The sequence below is a fragment of the Hylobates moloch genome, unplaced genomic scaffold, assembly GCF_009828535.3.
Source record: "Hylobates moloch isolate HMO894 unplaced genomic scaffold, HMol_V3 SCAFFOLD_65, whole genome shotgun sequence".
In the NCBI taxonomy this organism is placed as follows: domain Eukaryota; kingdom Metazoa; phylum Chordata; class Mammalia; order Primates; family Hylobatidae; genus Hylobates; species Hylobates moloch.
Genome location: NW_026652340.1, coordinates 124,992 through 142,712, shown reverse-complemented (window position 1 = coordinate 142,712; position 17,721 = coordinate 124,992).

Below are 17,721 nucleotides of genomic sequence, written 5' to 3'. Positions count from 1 at the left end.
CCTGCCCGGTGCTCTGGTGTTCCCAGGACTCAGGAGCGGGGGTTTAGTGGGTGTGAGCAAGCCACCTCTCACCTGGGATGGTGTGGAGGGAGAAGGTTTGGCCTCAGCAAAGCAGGCAGGGAACCCCCTGTGTCCCTGCAGGAAGAGCCTTGGTCGGGAGAGAGAGGCCCTGCCAGGAGGGAGGCCCCTGGCCTGTGTTCCCAGAGCCATTCTCGCTGGGTGGTGTTCACCCCAGGGTGCACGCTCATGGTCGGGCCCAGGGTTATGCCCGATTCCAGTGGCTCCAATGGACACACCGCCTCATACCTCCCACTCAAGAAAGTGCAGAGTTACATCTGTGATAACGTCGCGCATACGTTTCTAATTTCTATGTGAGAGCTCATTCAAACACTTGCGTTGTTAACTATCATTAGATGCAAAGTACTTTCTGCACTTCTCACACCTGATTTTGGCTCATCCACGAATGCCTTCAGGGGGCCGTGGAGCTAACTAAGAACAGCTGCTTGGAAGGAAGCCACGGGCCTTGCAGCTCGGTGGAGTGAGGTGGGAGTCTGGGCAGCGGGACGCGGGCGCAAGAAGTCAAAGCCAGAGGGTGTCTTGGAAGTCATTAACTTCAGCAGCCTCTCGGGTGCCTGAAACTGTTCTCGGCTTGCACACTTCTGGTGATGTGGAGCTCATTACCCCAGAGAGGTAGTCTGTCCTGTTTTCAGATGGCTCTGACTATCGGCAAGTTTTCTTTTGCGCTCCCGTCTCTTTTTCTGTCATTTCATGCTTGGTTCCTTGCATTGAGCTACAGCTCCTGCCCATCTGTCCCAACACAGGAAGACGGGACTCCCTGAGTCTTCACCAGCTTTGCCCCCACGCAGCAGCCTCCTCAAATTGCACTGGGCCAGGGGCAGCCTGCCTGCATGGCGGGTACTTCTGTCTCTGTCCCTACGGAGAGAGAGATGCTACGTCCAAGACCTGCAGGATATCTGGGCCTCTGGAGAACCTTGAGGGTCGTCTAGTCTGGCTCCCCCACTGTTCAGATGAGGGGACTCAGGCCCAGAAGGGCTGTGGGGCTCGTTCAGAGTTGCACAGCTTGACATCCAGGAATCAGAACCCAGGATTCCTGACTCCCAGCTCAGGGCTCTCGCCTGGCCTGGCTAAACAGCAGGGTCCTGACCTATGCTGTGGGGCTGACAGTACTCTCTCTCAGGGCTGCAAAGATGGGATGAGGAGCTGTATGCACAGGGCTTGGTGCGAGCAGGTACAACTGGGGGCAGACCCCCCTACTTTCTGCCATACCAGGATCCTCCTCCAGGTTCCTCTCCTGAAGGCCGGACACCACCCCTCACTGTCCACAGGCCCCTTCCCATGTACCAGTCCCTCCTGGGATGCCAAAGACCCAACGGGAGCTGGGAAATGTTGCCTTCAGGTTGGGCCATGGGGCACCCCAGCTGCAGCCCTCGGACTCCAGTGCCTCCCATGTCATCCATACCAGGAAGCTCCGGATGTCTGGGGGGTCCCCTTCTCAGCTCCTGAAGGCTGCATCCCCTGCCCCCACACAGGACCGCAGGGCACCTGTCCTTGGATCTCTCCCTCCCCGCAACGGAGCTGCTCCAGGACTTGTCAAATCCCCCACCCAGGTCCCATAAGCAGCAGCAGGGGAAGCTGGACCAAGCCCTGGAAGGTCTGGGGATGTGGCTTGAAGTGGCCCCCTGCAAATGCAAGGCCTCTGGAAGCCCTACATTTATCCTGGGAAAGGGCATCCAGCTCCAGGTCCCCCAGCTGCCCTCTTCCTGTCTTTGGTGCTCCAGGAAGCCGGGCATGTGTATGGCCTTGAGCCCAGCTGTGGGCTCCTGGAGCAGGGGCATCCCAGTTGAGGGATTCCTGGCCTGCTTTCTCCCTGTGCCCATTCCCTACGAGCTAGCCGGGGGTGGGCTCATCCCCAGCAGCACCCTCTTGCTGGCACACGAGCTCCTTCAGCTCGAGGAGCTGGCTGCTCACACACCCACACTCACGCACAGCTAAGTCCCTATGGTCTCGGCTTGCGGAGACGTCTGCCCCATGGCCTGAACTTCCTTCCTCTCCCAGATCCTCAAGGCCTGGCCTGGAGTGCTCCCTGGAAACGCTACAGACTCCCTCTGCACTCGCTGGTCACACGTTTCCCTCCTATTGGATTTTTAAATAAATGTTTCCAACACTTTGACCCTTAAAACCTGGAAATCAGCTGGACATGGAAGCACATGCCTATAATCCCAGCACTTTGGGAGGCCAAGGTTGGAGGATCACTTGAGTCCAGGAGTCTGAGACCAGCCTGGGCAACATAGTGAGACCTCCATCTCTACAAAAAGTTTCAAAAAGCTGGGAGTGGTGGCCCGTGCCTGTAGTCCCACCTACTGCAGAGGCTGAGGTGGGAGGATTCCTTGAGCCTGGGAGGCGGAGGCTACAGTGAGCCATGATCCCACCACTGCACTTCAGCCTAGGTGACATAGCAAGACTCTGTGTCAAAAAAAAAGTGCCCCCACATTGGATTGTTATGGGTTGAACTGTGTCCCCCGAAAATACAGCTCCAAGTCCTAACTGTGGTGCCTATGAATTTGACTGTATTTGGAAACAAGGTCTTTGCAGATGTGCTATCTTTATAAGAAAAGGAGAGGCCAGGTGTGGTGGTTCACGCCTGTAATCCCAGCACTTTGGGAGGCCAAGGCAGTTAGATCATCTGAGGTCAGGAGTTCGAGACAAGACTGACCAACATGGTGAAACTCCATCTCTACTAAAAATACAAAAATTAACTGGGTGTGGTGGTGCACACCTGTAATCTCAGCTACTTGGGAGGCTGAGGCAGGAAAATTGCTTGAACCCAGGAGGTGGAGGTTGCAGTGAGCCAAGATCGTGCCATTGCACTCCAGCCTGGGTAACAAGAGTGAAACTCCATCTAAAAAAAATTTTAAAAAATTAAAAATTTAAAAAAAGAAGAAGAGACACAGAGGAAGACAGACGGCCCTGTAATGATGGAGTCAGAGGCTGGAGGGACGCAGCCGCGAGCTGAGATGTGTTGGAGTGACAGAGTGAGACCCTGTCTCAAAAACAAAAACAAAACCGGAAAATCCTTTTGTCTCCCAGTTCCTCTAAGAAGGACACTTATATTTCCTGAGACTGACCTGGTCACATGAGGAGTAGGCAGTGGCCTCCCAAGCCTCCATCTTCCCCATCCCACCCCAGCACAGAACAATAGGTTAGGGCCAGGTGCGGTGGCTCACGCCTGTAATCCCAGCACTTTGGGAAGCTGAGGCAGGCAGATCACTTGAGGTCAGGAGTTCAAGACTAGTCTGGCCAACATGGTGGAATCCCATCTCTACTAAAAATACAAAAATTAGCCAGGTGTGGTGGCGGGCACCTGTAATCCCAGCTACTCCAGAGGCTGAGGCAGGAGAATCGCTTGAACCTGAGAGGTGGAGGTTGCAATGAGCCGAGATTGCACCATTGCACTCCAGCCTGGGCAACAGAGCTAGACTCTGTCTTAAAAAAAAAAAATTAGAACAACAGGGTAGGATCAGATGGTCTCTGTAGCCCCTTCAGGCTCTCTCTGGTGCCCAAGGGCTGGCCTCCAACCCATGAAGACCGATGGCATCCCTCTGTGGAGGCCACCAACCCTCCCTGCGCGAGCCCCCTCCTCCCTGCTGGCCCCGGAACCCAGCCCTGACACACCATTGGTCTGGTGGGCCTTCACTAGACTTTTCCTCAATGGCGACTTCCCCACTGGAGTCTGTTGCCCTTCCTCAAACCTCAGGCCAGACTCCTGCCCACTGACCACAGTGGGTTTAAGGTCTGGACTCCAGTGGTGGGCCAAGGTCAGGCTGTCTCCCCAGAAGTTTCTCAGCTACCATGTAAATGGGGTTGAGACAGGTGCCTGGGGCGGGGTCTCCACACTGGAGGTCGGGAGCCCCAGTCAGGATCCCTTCAGCATTCTCTCATTAAGGGGAGTGGAGGGACTGGCCGAGAGGGGCGGGTGCAGGAGAGGAAGCGCCCCGGTCCCGGCCTTGGAGACATGCAGTCATTTGCATCCATCTCAAGCAAGCACCTGGGCCAGGCGTCCAGCGGCTGGTCGGCAGCAGAAGAGGAGAGGTCTCCGGAGGCCGGCTGCAGCCCAGAGTCCGTGAAGGCGAGTTGTGGGGGGCGGGTATGAGTCTGCGTGCTCGTGTGCCTGTAAGACATTGCCAAAGAAGCCGTCTGTCCCCTGCTGCATTTCTGTGCTTCCCAATTCAGGCCAAGGTGGGGGGCCATCTGCTAAAGTGGGCACAGAAAAAACATTTCACTGTGCAGAAAATTGGCTTCCAAGGAGAGGCTGCACTCAGCACAGAACCAGCCAAGAGCAGTGCAGGCAGACAAGGCGGGGGCTGCTGCAGAACCCGGGGCAGGGCTGCCCCTCCACACCCTTCCCTCTGCTCCCAGCTCCCCAGTGGCCTGGCTCCAGCCTGCCAGACCACCTAGCACCTCCAATGCATCAAGCCCTTTCTTGGGGGCCCTTGCACGGGGGCTGCATGTGGGGGCTGCTGCCCCTCTTTTATTTATTTATTTATTTATTTATTTATTTATTTTATTTTACTTTATTTTATTTATTTTTGAGACAGAATCTCACTCTGTCACCCAGGCTGGAGTGCAGCGGCATGATCTCGGTTCACTGCAACCTCCGCCTCCCAGGTTCAAGCAATTCTCTTGCCTCAGCCTCCTGAGTAGCTGGGATTAGAGATGGGGTTTCACCACGTTGGTCAGGCTGGTCTCAAAGTCCTGACCTCAGGTGATCCACCTGCCTCAGCCTCCCAAAGTGCTGGGATTATAGGTGTGGGCCACTGTGCCTGGCCTCCTTCTTTCTTTTAAATGCTCCTCTTCTAATGAGACATAATTCACAAACCATGCAATTCACCTATGGAAAGCCTATTCCATGGCTTTTATAGTACAGTACTAATTTTTTTAAAATTGTGGTAAATATAAAAAAATCAAATTTACCATGTTAACCATTTTTAAGTGTACAATTCAGTGGCATTCAGGACATTCACAATGTTGCGCAACCATCACCTCCATCTATTTCCAGAACTTTTTCATTACTGCAAACAGAAACTCTGTCCCCATGAAGCAATAACTAAGTCCCCGTTCCACCCCAAAGCCCAGCCCCTGGGAACCTCTACTTTACTTTCTCTCCTTACAAGTTTGCCTGCTCTGAGTGCCTCACAGCAGTGGAATCCTACAGCCTACCCCGGTGCCTGGTTTCTTTCACTCGGCATCATGTTGCCAAGGTCCATCCGTGCTGCAGTGAGCGCCAGTGTTTCAGTCCTTCCCACAGCGGAATAAGATTCCTCTGTGTACACAAACCACGTGGTGTCTGTCCATTCCCCTGTTGAGGGACACATGGGTCATGTCCAGCTTTTGCTGTTGTGAATAATGCTACTAAGAACATGTGTACCAGTGTCTGTTGGTGTCCTTGCTTTTGAGTATATACTCTGAAGTGGAATTGCTGGATCATATGAAAATTCTATGTTTAGCTTTTGAGGAGCTGCCAAACTGTTTTCCACGGCAGCTGCACTGTTTTCCATTCCCACCAGCAGCGCACAGGAGTCCGATTTCTCTGCATCCTCACCAACACTTGTGATTCTTTGGTTTTTAGACAGTAGCCGTCCTAATGGGTGTGAACTGGTGCTTCATTGTGGTGTGTTTTTCTGTTTGTTCGTTTGTTTGTTTGTTTGTTTGTTTGTTTGTTTGTTTTTGGGATGGAGTCTTACTTTGTCACCCAGGCTGGAGTGCAGTGGTGTGATCCCAGCTCACTGCAACCTCCGCCTCCTGGGTTCAAGCAATTCTCCTGCCTCAGCCTCCCAATTAGCTGCGATTACAGGCACCTGCCACCACACCTGGCTAATTTTTGTATTTTTAGTACAGACGGGGGTTTCACCATGTTGGCCAGGCTGGTCTCGAACTGCTGACCTCAGGTGACCAACCCACCTCGGCCTCCCAGGGAGCTGGGATTACAGGCGTGAGCCACTGCGCCAGGCCTCTCATCGTGGTCCTGATGTGCATTTTCCTGGTGGTGAGTGACGGTGAGAATTTTTCACGTGCTCATTGGCCATTCGTGTGTCTCCTCATGAGAAATGTCTGTTCACATCCTTGGCCTTTTGGATCAGGTTTGTAGTTGGTGAATTTGTAGAAGCCCTTTATATAGTCTGGATATTAATCCCTTATCTGGTAGATAATTTGCAAGCATTTTCTCCCACCCTATGGGTTGTCTTTTCACTTTATTGATAGTGTCCTTAGATGCACAGAGGGCTTTCATTGGGATGAAGTCTGATCTATTTTCCTTTTATTTCTTGTGCTTTTGATGTTGTATCCAAGAAATCATTTGCTTCACTAAATCCTACTCATCCCTGACCCTCACCCCCTAGTATAAACTAGTCCTTCTGGCCATTCTGTCCCGTCGCACTTGACCTTCCCTTCCAGGGCGAGCCACGCTTTCTGGGTCTGTCCAGCCCCGTCTCTCCACTCAGGATATGCACCCCGCAGGCAGAGGCCCTGTCTGTTTTGTTCCTCATAGAAATCCCTTCTGGCTTGAACATTCTTGGCTCTGGGCTTTGCTCTTCAGAATTTTCGTTCTCTAAGAATCACAGAATGTTAGCGCAGATGTAGAAAGAAGAAAAAAACAGAAGTGCTCTTTGCAATAAGAACGGACTGCTTCACATCCGAGGGAATCAGCATGACTCTTACACCCCAGGGGTGTTTTTGGATCTTCTGGATCTGAGAGGCGATCTCTACCCTCTCCCCTGCCTTCAGGGGTCCAGGCTGGAGGAGAAGGTGAAGGGCAGAGAGCACTGGACTGCTTGGACAAAAAGTGAAAGGGACTGTGGTTTTCTCAGACATGCTGGGAGAGAGGAGGTGAGAGCCCATGGAACCAGGAGTTAGGGGAGGAAAAGAGGTGATGGGGTCAAGAAGGGCAGAGAGAGACAGCTGAGGTCACAGCTAAGGTCACAGCTGAGGTCACAGCTGAAGTCACAGGGAGGCACCCAGCTGCCAAGAGGTGCCCCAGGTTGTCACCTGTAAAGTGCTGACCCCATTACTCCAAACGTCAGCAAATGCCTGCTGCCCAGACGGCCCGTGAGAACGACGCTTCACAGGAATGAAGGAGCTAGGTTGTGTCTAGCTCAGACCACCCACTGAGCCCCCTTTGGAAGTTGGAAGTGCACAGGGAGCCAGCAGGGGAACGGGGATCCTCCCTGACCCTGGGCTTCTACCACATGGGGGTGGGAGCTGCGTTGGGTGGAATATGTCACCCCAAATCCATGCCCACCCAGAACCTGTGACTAGGGCTTTATTTGGAAATAGGGTCTTTGCAACTGTAATCAAGTTAAGATGAGGTCAGGCTGGATTGGGTTGGGCCTAAGTCCAGTGACTGGGGCCCTGGTAAGAAGAGGAGAGGACACAGCCGCACACTTGGGAAGGAGGCCGCGGGACGACAGAGGCAGAAGTTGCAGCGATGTCTCTGAACCAAGGGACACCAAGGATTGCCAGCAGCCACCAGAAGCAAAATGGGGGGTGTGAAACGGACTCTCCCTCCAAGCCTCCTCAGGGAACCAGCTCTGCTGACCGCTTGACTGTGGACTTCTCCCTTCTAGAACTGCCAGAGGATGAGTTTTGAGGTGCCTAGTTGGTGATATTTGTTTTGGCAGCCCAGGACAGTGGAGCGTCCTTAGGCCGGGGGACTGGGGAGTACTAGGAGGCTGACTGGGCTGGCCGTGGGGTCTCTGTCTCCAGCTGGGGGCTGATCCTGTTCCAAGAAGGGGCCAGACCCACTTTGGGTGGGGCAGAGGCCAGGGTCAGAGCTCTCCAGGGCTCCGGGCTGTCCAGGCTGCTGGCCCCTCGGCACCTGGCGGTAGAAAGGGGAGGCCTAGAGGCTGTCTGGTCCAAGCCACGTGTGCATTCTGTGCCCACCAGCAGCCAGCTTTGGTCTCGGAGCAAAACCAACGGCCCACAGTGGGGTCACCGACACCAAAGAACATCTGAGGATCCATGTGGGAACCATACTGCCCCAGGAAGAAACACACCAGCGTGTCACCCAGACTCTCCCTTTTGTGGGAATTTGGTGGTAGATGGGCAGAGGAACCAGAAGACCCTAGGGTTCCAGTAGGTGGAAAGGAAGGTGGCAGTAAGAGCCACCAAGGGGACAGTGCGGGGATGGAGAGAGAGCGGCAAGGCCGCAGGGCCGGAGCCAGCCACATGGGTTCCTGAGGCGGAGGCTTCAGGCAGGGGCCCGGTGACCATGAAGGGTCTGAAGGAGGAAACTGCTCGGCCACACAGGAAACCAGCTTGTCAGGAAGAGTGTGAACAAGGAGGGCAGTGGCTGGTGAGTCAGAGGCAGCTGGGGGTCAGGTGACACCCAGGTCTTGAAAAAGAGAAGAGCCACCCACCCTGGCGTCACTAGTCACTGGCCTGGAGACAATTTCGTGGCTAAGCAATGTCACTGAACACCAACACCAGACAAGACCACTGTGTGCCCGAGATGGAGCAAGATACACAGGATCGTGTCGGAGCATAGGCAGAACATGAGCATCAGCCGGACCTCAAGGGTCACCAAACCGCCCCGTCCTGGCTCATTTGAATGACCGCTGCCGCTTGATCAATTTCAGCTTCAGCTGCACTTTGTTCTTCCTGCCTTCTAGATAAAAGTTATCAAGATACCCAGCAGTGGAGTCAGCCCTGCTGCCTTGAGCCTCTCCCAACTCCTCCTCCCTCCATGCTCTCCCAACACGAGGAGGCTTGTGGGTCCTTCCTAACACCCTCTCACAGCAACCAGTCAACAAACGTGGCTTGATTCCACTGCAGCGCGTTCCTGGGGTCTTTGGTTGGATGGTAATGGACACTTTGGTTTTATTCTGAATAATAATGAAAGCCACTGGGTGGCTGCGAGCAGAGGAGAAATGGAAGTGATTTTGGAGACACTTTCTGGGGGAGTAGCCAGGAGGCTCTGTCTGGGGGCGGAGGTGAAGGCAGCTGGGGAAGATCCTCTGTGGCTACTCGGGGTGGGGCGGGCAGGAGGAGAACATGCAGATGGCCTCTATGTGCCAGAACTGCTTTCCAGGAGCTTCTGACAGGAGAGGGCAGCTGCAGAGAGCTGGACAGGGGACAGGGCTGTTGCTCCACCAGCTCCGGGCAGCCTGGCGAGGCTGAGCACCCAGCCGAGGAGCAGAGAAGTGCCCACTGCCACCGCCACATTAACACCATCTGAGCAGAGGAGCCACCACACTCAAGATATCCTTTAAGACAAGAGTTGAAGGGAAAGACAAAATCAACCCGACTCTGCAGGCACCAAGGAGCCAGGACACATGGAGGCTGTGCAGTCCATTCCCCAGATGTCTGCTGTGGGCAGCAGCACGAAAGGCTGCTTGGAGGGGCAGTGAGGTCATTCCCACAATTCTGAAGAAGGGTCAGTGGACTGTGTGCTCAGCAGGGAGGGCTGACGGGCCAGACTTGTGGATCACTGACAGCCAGGTCAGAGGGGTGGCTCACCGGGAGGGGTCCCCCACCACCCACCCCAGTTCACACTGCTTCTGACTTGTGCCCAGGAGAGCAAGCTAGCCTTCCAGGGGGCCGGGGTGACAGTGGGCATCCTCGCGCTGCCTGCTAGGGCGAGACATATGGGACGCGTGTGTAGGCGTCTGTCCTCCTTTGATTACTAGTGCTGGGGGTCCCCAGAGGTCCCCAGGGAGTGCAGAGGCAAAGGCTTGGCATCTGCCCTTGCTGCCTCTCTCCTGGACCAGACTGCTTCCCCTCCTTCTCCCAGGACCTGGCCGCACCTGGAGGGTGAAGCCCTCCGCTGGGCCTGCTTGCTTGAACTTCCCTTCCTCCCCTGCACTAGCGGTCCCCTCAGGCCTCATGGGGACACTCTCCCCCAACCCCTTACTTCACCCCCTCACCCCTGACCTAGAAGGAGGTCAGAAGAATTTGGTACCATGGAAAGGAACATGGGGCACGGAGCACTTGAGGACACTCCTAGGACCCCCTCTACAGGGGAAGGTGGAGTTCTGGGGCCAGAGGCTATGACAGCCAGCTCAGTGCACATTTGTCTGAGTCCCGAGTCCCTGTGCTGCTGTGAATGTGCTGAAGGGGTGAGGCAGGGATGGGGTGTTAGGGAGGAAAGAGAACTCTCTGTGAGTCACATTTCAGACGCCTCCATTCCCATTCATACATTAGGGTCTGTGGGGGACTGGGGCACATCAATATATTGTTAAGACAAAAAATGTATATGCAATATAAATGCATTAAGAAAAAAAAAAAGACCCGAAGAAACGATTCTGACATGTTAATAATGGTTCTCTGTGGCAGTGGGATCGAGGATTTTTATGCAGTACTTTCATATGTTTTCCAAATTTTCTACACCAAGCACGTGTTAGTTATATAATTTAAAACTTATTTATTTATTTTTAAACCAAATTCTCCAGCCAACTGTGCTTTTCCCCAGTTGCAGTAACTTTCCTTCCAGTCAGGTTTCTGGGTGAATCCAAAGAACAAGGCGGCCTCTCAAGCCCACATCATGTCACGTTCATATTTTCATTCTTCCTTCGCTGGGCCGGCTCTGCGGAGGCGGAGCGCTGGGGCTGGGGCGAGAATGGTGCCCCTGTCCTCAGGGAGTTTCCAGCTAGTGGCCTTCTCCCGCTTCTCAGCCCATCCCCTCCCCTGTCCGCCGAGGTCGGGCGCTGACGGAAGCGGGCCGCCCTCTGCCTGATAGGTGGGGTCTAGGGAACCTGAGCTGCCCAATCTCCCTCCTTCTTTCCCCTGCTGCAGACCTCAACTCTGAGCTTGGCGGGCAGGGAGGCTGAAGGGGCCCTGCTAAACGCTGGGTGCGGGGAGGCCGCCCCCTCCAGGGAGCCCTCAGGACCTCAGGCCAGGACTGGAAGCGAGGTGAGGCCGGAGACCAGGGAAAACGGGCGACCGGGGGCGGCGCGCGTGTCAGTAAGGAGCCAGGCGGCGGGGACGGAAGCTGCGGGAGGGCGGCCGTGGCTTCTCCGCCTCCAGGGCGGCAGGTCGGGGCGGGTGTCAGAAGGCTCTGATTGGGCTTTCTGCGGCCCTGCTTCCACCCCCCCCCCGAACTCCCCAAAAGCTGCGGGCAGCAGCAGGGGACCTGCGACACACGGGCGCGCCGCGCGGGAGCTGAGGAAAAGCCAGGGCCAAGCCCCGACAACAAGGGTGCCACAGCACGGGCTCCGGGAACGCGGGCGCACGGCGGGGTTGCCACAGCAACGCAGACAGGAGCGCGGCGATTGGTGGAACCGCGGAGAGGCGGGACTCAGGAGGCGTCTCGCGAGAGTTAGGCTTTGCGGGCTTCCGGCCGGTGCTGGCCGCGGGAGCCGACGGGTTTAGGCTTCCGGCGTGGGCTGTGTGGTCTCTCCCAGCTCCACGCGTTTCTGGGCGCCGGGCACTAGGCGAGCCGGCCGGGCTGGCGCGAGGCCGCAGGCGGGGAGAGCCCCCGGGGTCGGCCCCGAAGCAGCTCTGGAGGCGATAGCCGGGAACGCCGAGGTCAGGGAGGAGGCCGATCCGAGCGCGGCCCCTCAGGGCCCTGTCCGTTCTCCCGCCTTGGCCGGTCCCGTCAGGCCGCCTTTAAATGCCCGGCGCCTCGCACTTGCTAACAAAACGAGCTCCTGCTGTTCCCCAGCTCCGTAAATGGCGTCCCTGCCCCTCCCTAGTTCTCAGGCAGAGCCTTGGCGGCCTCCTTGACCCCTAACACCCCGCATCCAGCCCGGCAGTACATCCTGTTGGCTGTGCCTTCGAAATTTCCCCAGACCTGACCTCTTCTCCCACCTCTGCCACCGCCCTGCTCCAAGCAGCCTTTTCCCGCCGAGATGACTGCAGTTGCGTCTCAGCTGGGTCTCTCCGCTTCCACCTTCCCCTCCTGAGTCTCCTCAACACAGGAGCCAGAGCGATCTCGGAAAGTACAGGAGGTCATGCCCCAGTGTGTTTCCACTTTCCTGGGTTTAAGTCAAGGTCCTCACCGTGCCTGCCGGCCTCCTGGGTCTCTGCGCGGTGGACTCTGGACCTCCCTGCCCCGTCCTGCCTCAGGGCCTTTGCACCTGCTGTTCCCGCGGCCTGGAACTCTCCTCCCCTGAAACCCTGTGACTCCCACTTAGTGAGGCGACCACCTATTGAAAACCGTGCCCCCTTCCTATACAGATGCTCCTGTCATATGGGGTTCGATCCCCATAAACCCATCATAGGTTAAAGAATTGTAAGGCAATTTACGGTGGGTTTATCCGGATGTAACCCCATCTGTAAGCGGAGGAGTATACTGAATGTGTATGGCGTTTGTACCATGGCAAAGCCAAAATGTAAGTCAAACTCGAAGTCCAGGACGGTCTGTGGCCTGTACTCCCTTGCTTTCCCTCCCCAGCTCTTAGCGCCATCCAACATCGTTGATAATGTAATTTGATGTGTATTGTCTGAAAGCACCAAGACGGCAGAGTTTCTCTCTTACTCGGATCACAGTGAGTGCTCAGTAAACACTGTAGACTGAGGGGGTGTATGAGAGGTCTTTTTTCCTCTCTCTCTTCTTCCTCAGGAATGGGTGAAGTCCTGTAAGGCAGGAGCTGGATCAAAGAAATGTCCCTGGTCTTGTGTGTGTGCAGACTGTTGTTTGAGGACTCTGCTCCAGTTCTAGCAGCGATCAGTGGCTCCCTTGGGTGACTCTCCAGAAGGAAGGGTGCCAGCATGGACTGGTGCCTACTTGCCAGATGCCCTGAGCAGCTCATTCCTCAGGAGGCCAGGGGTGCCTCAGGAAGTGCTGTCAAATGCAGTCACTCTCAGAACCCTCTGGGCTGAAAGATGTCATTGATTTATGCTGGCAGCCCTGCGCAGCACTCTGCTAGGTGTTGAATTGGCTGGAGAACACCTGGTATCACCCTCAAGTCCCCTTAGTCTGGTAGGAAGGAATGATGGGGAAGAGGCTGTGTGGAAGGCACAGAGAAGGAGGAGGGTGGGATCAGTTTCCAGGGTGGGGTCTCTGGAAGTCCTCTCAGGGGTTCCCAGGGGGCATTTCTGCCTACAGCAGCAGGTGTAAGGTGTGAGCCATGGACGGGAAAGGAAGGAGCCAGTCATCATAGATCGCTTCCTCTGTGCTGGATGTGGCTCTAGATGTCAAGCTCACATGTACACAATTAGCCTTCCTTTACAGAGGAGGAAACAGGCTCAGAAAGCCCCTGACCTGGTTACACCACTAGTAAATGCAGGATTCAGATCTTCAGTTGAGCTCTTTGTGGCCAGGAAGCCTGTCCTCTTCCCAGGGTGCGATGCCACTTCCCGGGCTGGAAGCCAGACAAGCATCCGGGGCTGCCCGGAATTGCATGCAAATGTCCGGACAGCCGGCTTCCTCGTGAGCCCCGGCACTGGGAGAGGAGCTCTTTGCCGGGCATGTGGCTTGGGCAGGCCAGGGCAGCCATCTGCCAGCCAGCCTTGTGGGGAGGAGGCCATAGGCCACCCCGCAGCCAGATGCTCCTGGGCCGGTCCTGGGCTCCCAAAGGCAGTTCCTTCAGGAGATGGAGTCACCTGGCTCCTCTCTTCCCTTCCACCCAGTTCCAAAGTCAGGGGTTCCAGGGCTGTGTCAGCAAGGGGCCATTCTGGCACTGTCCTTCTGGCACAGAGCATTGTAGCCAGGGATGGACATCTGTTCTACATTGACCCCCATGGCCAGGACATCTGTGGCCCCACGGAACTCAGTAACAAGGAGAGTCGGCAGCAGGGAAAGGCCACGCTCTGTAGTGTGTCTGCCAGGTGGCAGAGGATCCCTGACACAGCCCAGCTGGCATCTGCCCTTGCCACTGAGGCTTCCTGAGGGCAGCCCCCAAGGGTCCTGCCATGCCAGGGCTCCCCTTCTGCCAGGCAGTGGCTGCTTAAGCTGAGGGAGGGAGGAGCTGGGAGTTGGCCATGACTGATGGTGCCGGGCCAGTGGGATCTGGAGCCCACAGATGGTGGAGGATGGGGCACAGCCCCCACCCCTTGCCTGTGATGTGCCCTACCGGTGGGCAGAGGCATCCGGTCTGCTCTGTAGAAGTTGGAGGTACAGACTGGCAGAGGGCGAAGCGGAAGAGATAGCATCATTTTACAGAAGGGAAAGCTGAGGCGCTGAGCGGGGGGATATGCATGGATGCCCCATGGGCTTTCTCGTGTTTACTCCTCCGCACAGGGCCCTATTTTTCAATGGAGGAATTAGGGCTTGAAGGAAATGAAGTGAGGTTTCCAGGGTCCCCTGGCTTAGCCAGTTATTTGGCCCTGACCGGTGCAAATCTGAGAGGGGGACTAAGCAGACCCTCAGGCCAGGGCCCCGGCTTGCTCACTCAGCCACAGCAGGGAAGAGTCGCAGCAGGCCCAGGATCGAGGGTGATCCTCCTCCCGGAAGCAAGATGTGGTGAGGTCCCAGATGGGCTGGGAAGGTGGCATGAGGGCTTGGTTCAAGGGAGCCTGCTGGCTGGCCTCCAATATCCACCTGGGAACAGCCCCCCAGGTGTGCCCCTCGAGCTGCTAACTCCTAATCTGGCCACCCCCCAACTCGCTCCTCAGCACTCCAGTGGTCAGGGTGTCCCCTTCCCTGGTCCCTCCCTGCCCCTCCTCTTGGCACCAGCAACCGGGGCCTCCAGCAGGCCAGAGGTCTTCCCACAGCCTCCTGGGCTTCCTGCCTAAAGCAGGGGCTGATCTCTCAAGGGTGGGTGGGACTTCTGGCTGTGCCATCAGCAGTTCCTGGCTGTATCAGTTAGCTTTGGCCGTGTAACAAATCACCCCAAAGCCTAGAGGCTTCACACAACTACCATCTCTTATCCCTCACAGATCCCTGGGTTGCCTGACCATTTCTGGTGTGAGCTTCCCCGCTCAGGGGACAGCTCCCTGAGCCCAGAGCCCTGACTGTGGAGCTGCCGCCTGCAGCCCTGCATGCTGGTTCTCACCACACTGTGTCCCCACCCTTCCAGCCCCTGGAGTCACACATCGCCACCCAGCCCCCGAGGACACACTCGTGGAACCCCCAGCCAGGTGTCCAGACTAAGCCACCAGGGTGGCTCCTCTCAGCCCCACTCCTGACCACAGCTTCCTGCCTATCGAGCATGGGGACCAACTGCAGGCACCTCCGTCCTCAGTGCCACTCCGGAGGCAGAGGGGAGCCTCCACCTTCCCTGGCATTGTCACCGTCAGACTTAACAATGATTTGACTTGGTTAAGCTCCTCCAAGGGCCAGGGAGGTAGGGCTGGGGCAGGAAGGAGCAGCCTGTACCAGGTAACTGTGACAGAGCAGACAGCCAATGGGCAGAAGAGAGGTGCCAACGTCCCCCGCTGTTAGGACCAGAGAAGGCGCCATGGGGTGAGGGAGGGTCTGATCCCAAGGTAGGAGGAAGCATCCTGGGTCCCGGGGTCCCTAGAGCAATCTGCATTGTAAGGGAGGGTCCCTCTGGGGCCAGGAGATACATCAGGGAGTGGCGGAAAGACTGCATTTGGGGGCCAGATCCGGAGGGCCCTGGAAGCCATGCTGAGTCGTCTGCCTTTGCGAGCGATGGGGAAGCGTTGACGGGCTTTGAGCCTGAGCCTGCCAGGAGCACAACGGAGCTTTAGGAAGCAGCTTTCCAGTAAGTGCCGGGAGCCTTCTTGGAAGCAGGCAGAGGATGAATTATAAATAAACAAACCAGAACCCTGCAGCGGCGTGGGCCGGGTGGGAAGAGGGGAGAGACCGGAGACAGGGCCTCACTTAGGTGCTAAGGCAGCCCCTGGCCTGGCCCCTGCCAGCCCTCCCGCCCTGCCCTGCACCCCGGCTTCAGGGACTCAGCGGCCTCCCTGCTCAGGGCATTGGCGGGGACCTCAGGCTTCTGGGGCCAACCTTGGCCAGGCTGCAGAGGGGAGGCCTAGTGTAGACCCCCACTGTGGGACTGGGAGGCCCCCCTGCCTCTCACAACTCCGGGGGTACAGGCCCAAGTCTCTCTCACACCAAAACAGGCCCCGTGGCCACTCATCCGTGTGGGAGGTGTCTCACCAAATGTTTGAAGGGGAAAAAAAAAATCCCATTTTCTAAGGTGTTTTTTTCCTTTCTATTTTTTGATTATTTTTCTAGATGACTTCATTTCTAAGAAGGGGGTAGTAGAGAGAAGGAGGACAGGGGGAGGGAGGACTTGGGCCCTGAGGAGGCCGCCGGGGACCAGAGCAGCGTTGGGGGAGGAGAGCGAGAGCCAGGCCCAGGGAAAGCCTAGGCCTCTTCAACCTGGGGAATGGGGGCTGCTGTGACCCAAGCCCAGGTGTGACCCGAGCCCAGGTGTGTCCCGAGCCCAGGTGTGTCCCGAGCCCAGGTGTGTCCGGAGCCCAGGTGTGTCCCGAGCCCAGGTGTGTCCCGAGCCCAGGTGTGACCCGAGCCCAGGTATGACCCGAGCCCAGGTGTGTCCCGAGCCCAGGTGTGTCCCGAGCCCAGGTGCCTCGAGTGCCGGCTGTGAGCACATCTCCCTCCTGATCTCCCACGGGCCTGCTGGCCGCTGCACTCCCACGAGGCCCTGTGGAGGAGGTTGGCTCTCCTCCAGCAGGAGGGGAAGGGTCTTCAGGCCTTCACCCCAGATCTCTGGCATGTGACGCCCCCACCCCCAACCTGTCCCAGGGACGGAGCTGAGAGCACTTCCCCATCCCACACACCACTTGGAACCGGCAGAACTCACTCTGGCCGGCTTAATGGAACCCAGTACAGGATATTAGGAGGCTCATAGAACCTTCCAGAGAGACTCGGCGGCCACACAACCAGGAACAATGGCCCGACCGTGCAGCCTCCCCCACCGGGCATGGACCCAGCCGCCCACTCCTGCTGTTCTGAAAGCCAGGGCCCCGCCGCCATCCCCGTTAGTCAAGGGATTCTGGAGGCATCGGCTTCCTGGCATTGCTCACCTCTGAGGCTGAGGCTGGCAGGTGTGAGTGGAGCTGGCTCCTGTGCCTGGGCTCAGGCTGCAAGGGAGGCAGGCCCAGGCACAGGATGGTGCTCAGAAGGTGGTGGCCACCCCAGCACTCCCTGAGCCCTGGAAAGACTTTTCCAACCCCAATACCCAGCGGTCCGCTGGCCTGGAGAGACGGGAAGGGAGGCTGTCTCCCTCTCCTGGGGCTGCCATAACAAATGAGCATCAACCAACATTTACTCTCTAAACAGGTTGGGAGACCAGAATTCCAAAATCCTTCTGGTCCTCTGCGGGGACCCTGTCCCAGGCCACTTTCCCAGCTTCCGTGGGTGCTTGGGACCTTGGCACGCCTTGGCCTGTGGAGGCATCTCTCCCACTGTCCCACCTCTACCTTCCCCTGTGGGTGTCTGGGTCTCAAATCTCCCTCTGCCTTTCTCTTTCGAGGACACTTGTCATTGGATTTCAGGTTAACCCTTCATGCAGGATGATTTTGTCTTGAAATCTTTAACTTTATTCCATCTGCAAAGACTAATTCCAAAAAAGGTCACATTCTGAGGTTCTGGGTGGACACCTGGGAGCACCATTTGGGGCACTACCATGGGCATGATAAATGGGCACAGGACAGGCAGCGGGGGAGGAAGGAGGAGAAGAGGGAAGGACGTGGGTGTCGGCTGGGACCGCTGGGGCAGGAGGAGCCAACTGCCTTGGGACTGTCATCCTGGACGTGGGATTGTCTGTCTTCTTACACCCAGGCCTGCTTGCCACTGAAAGATTGTTTTCCACCACCCCTGGCCTCCTCACTGTT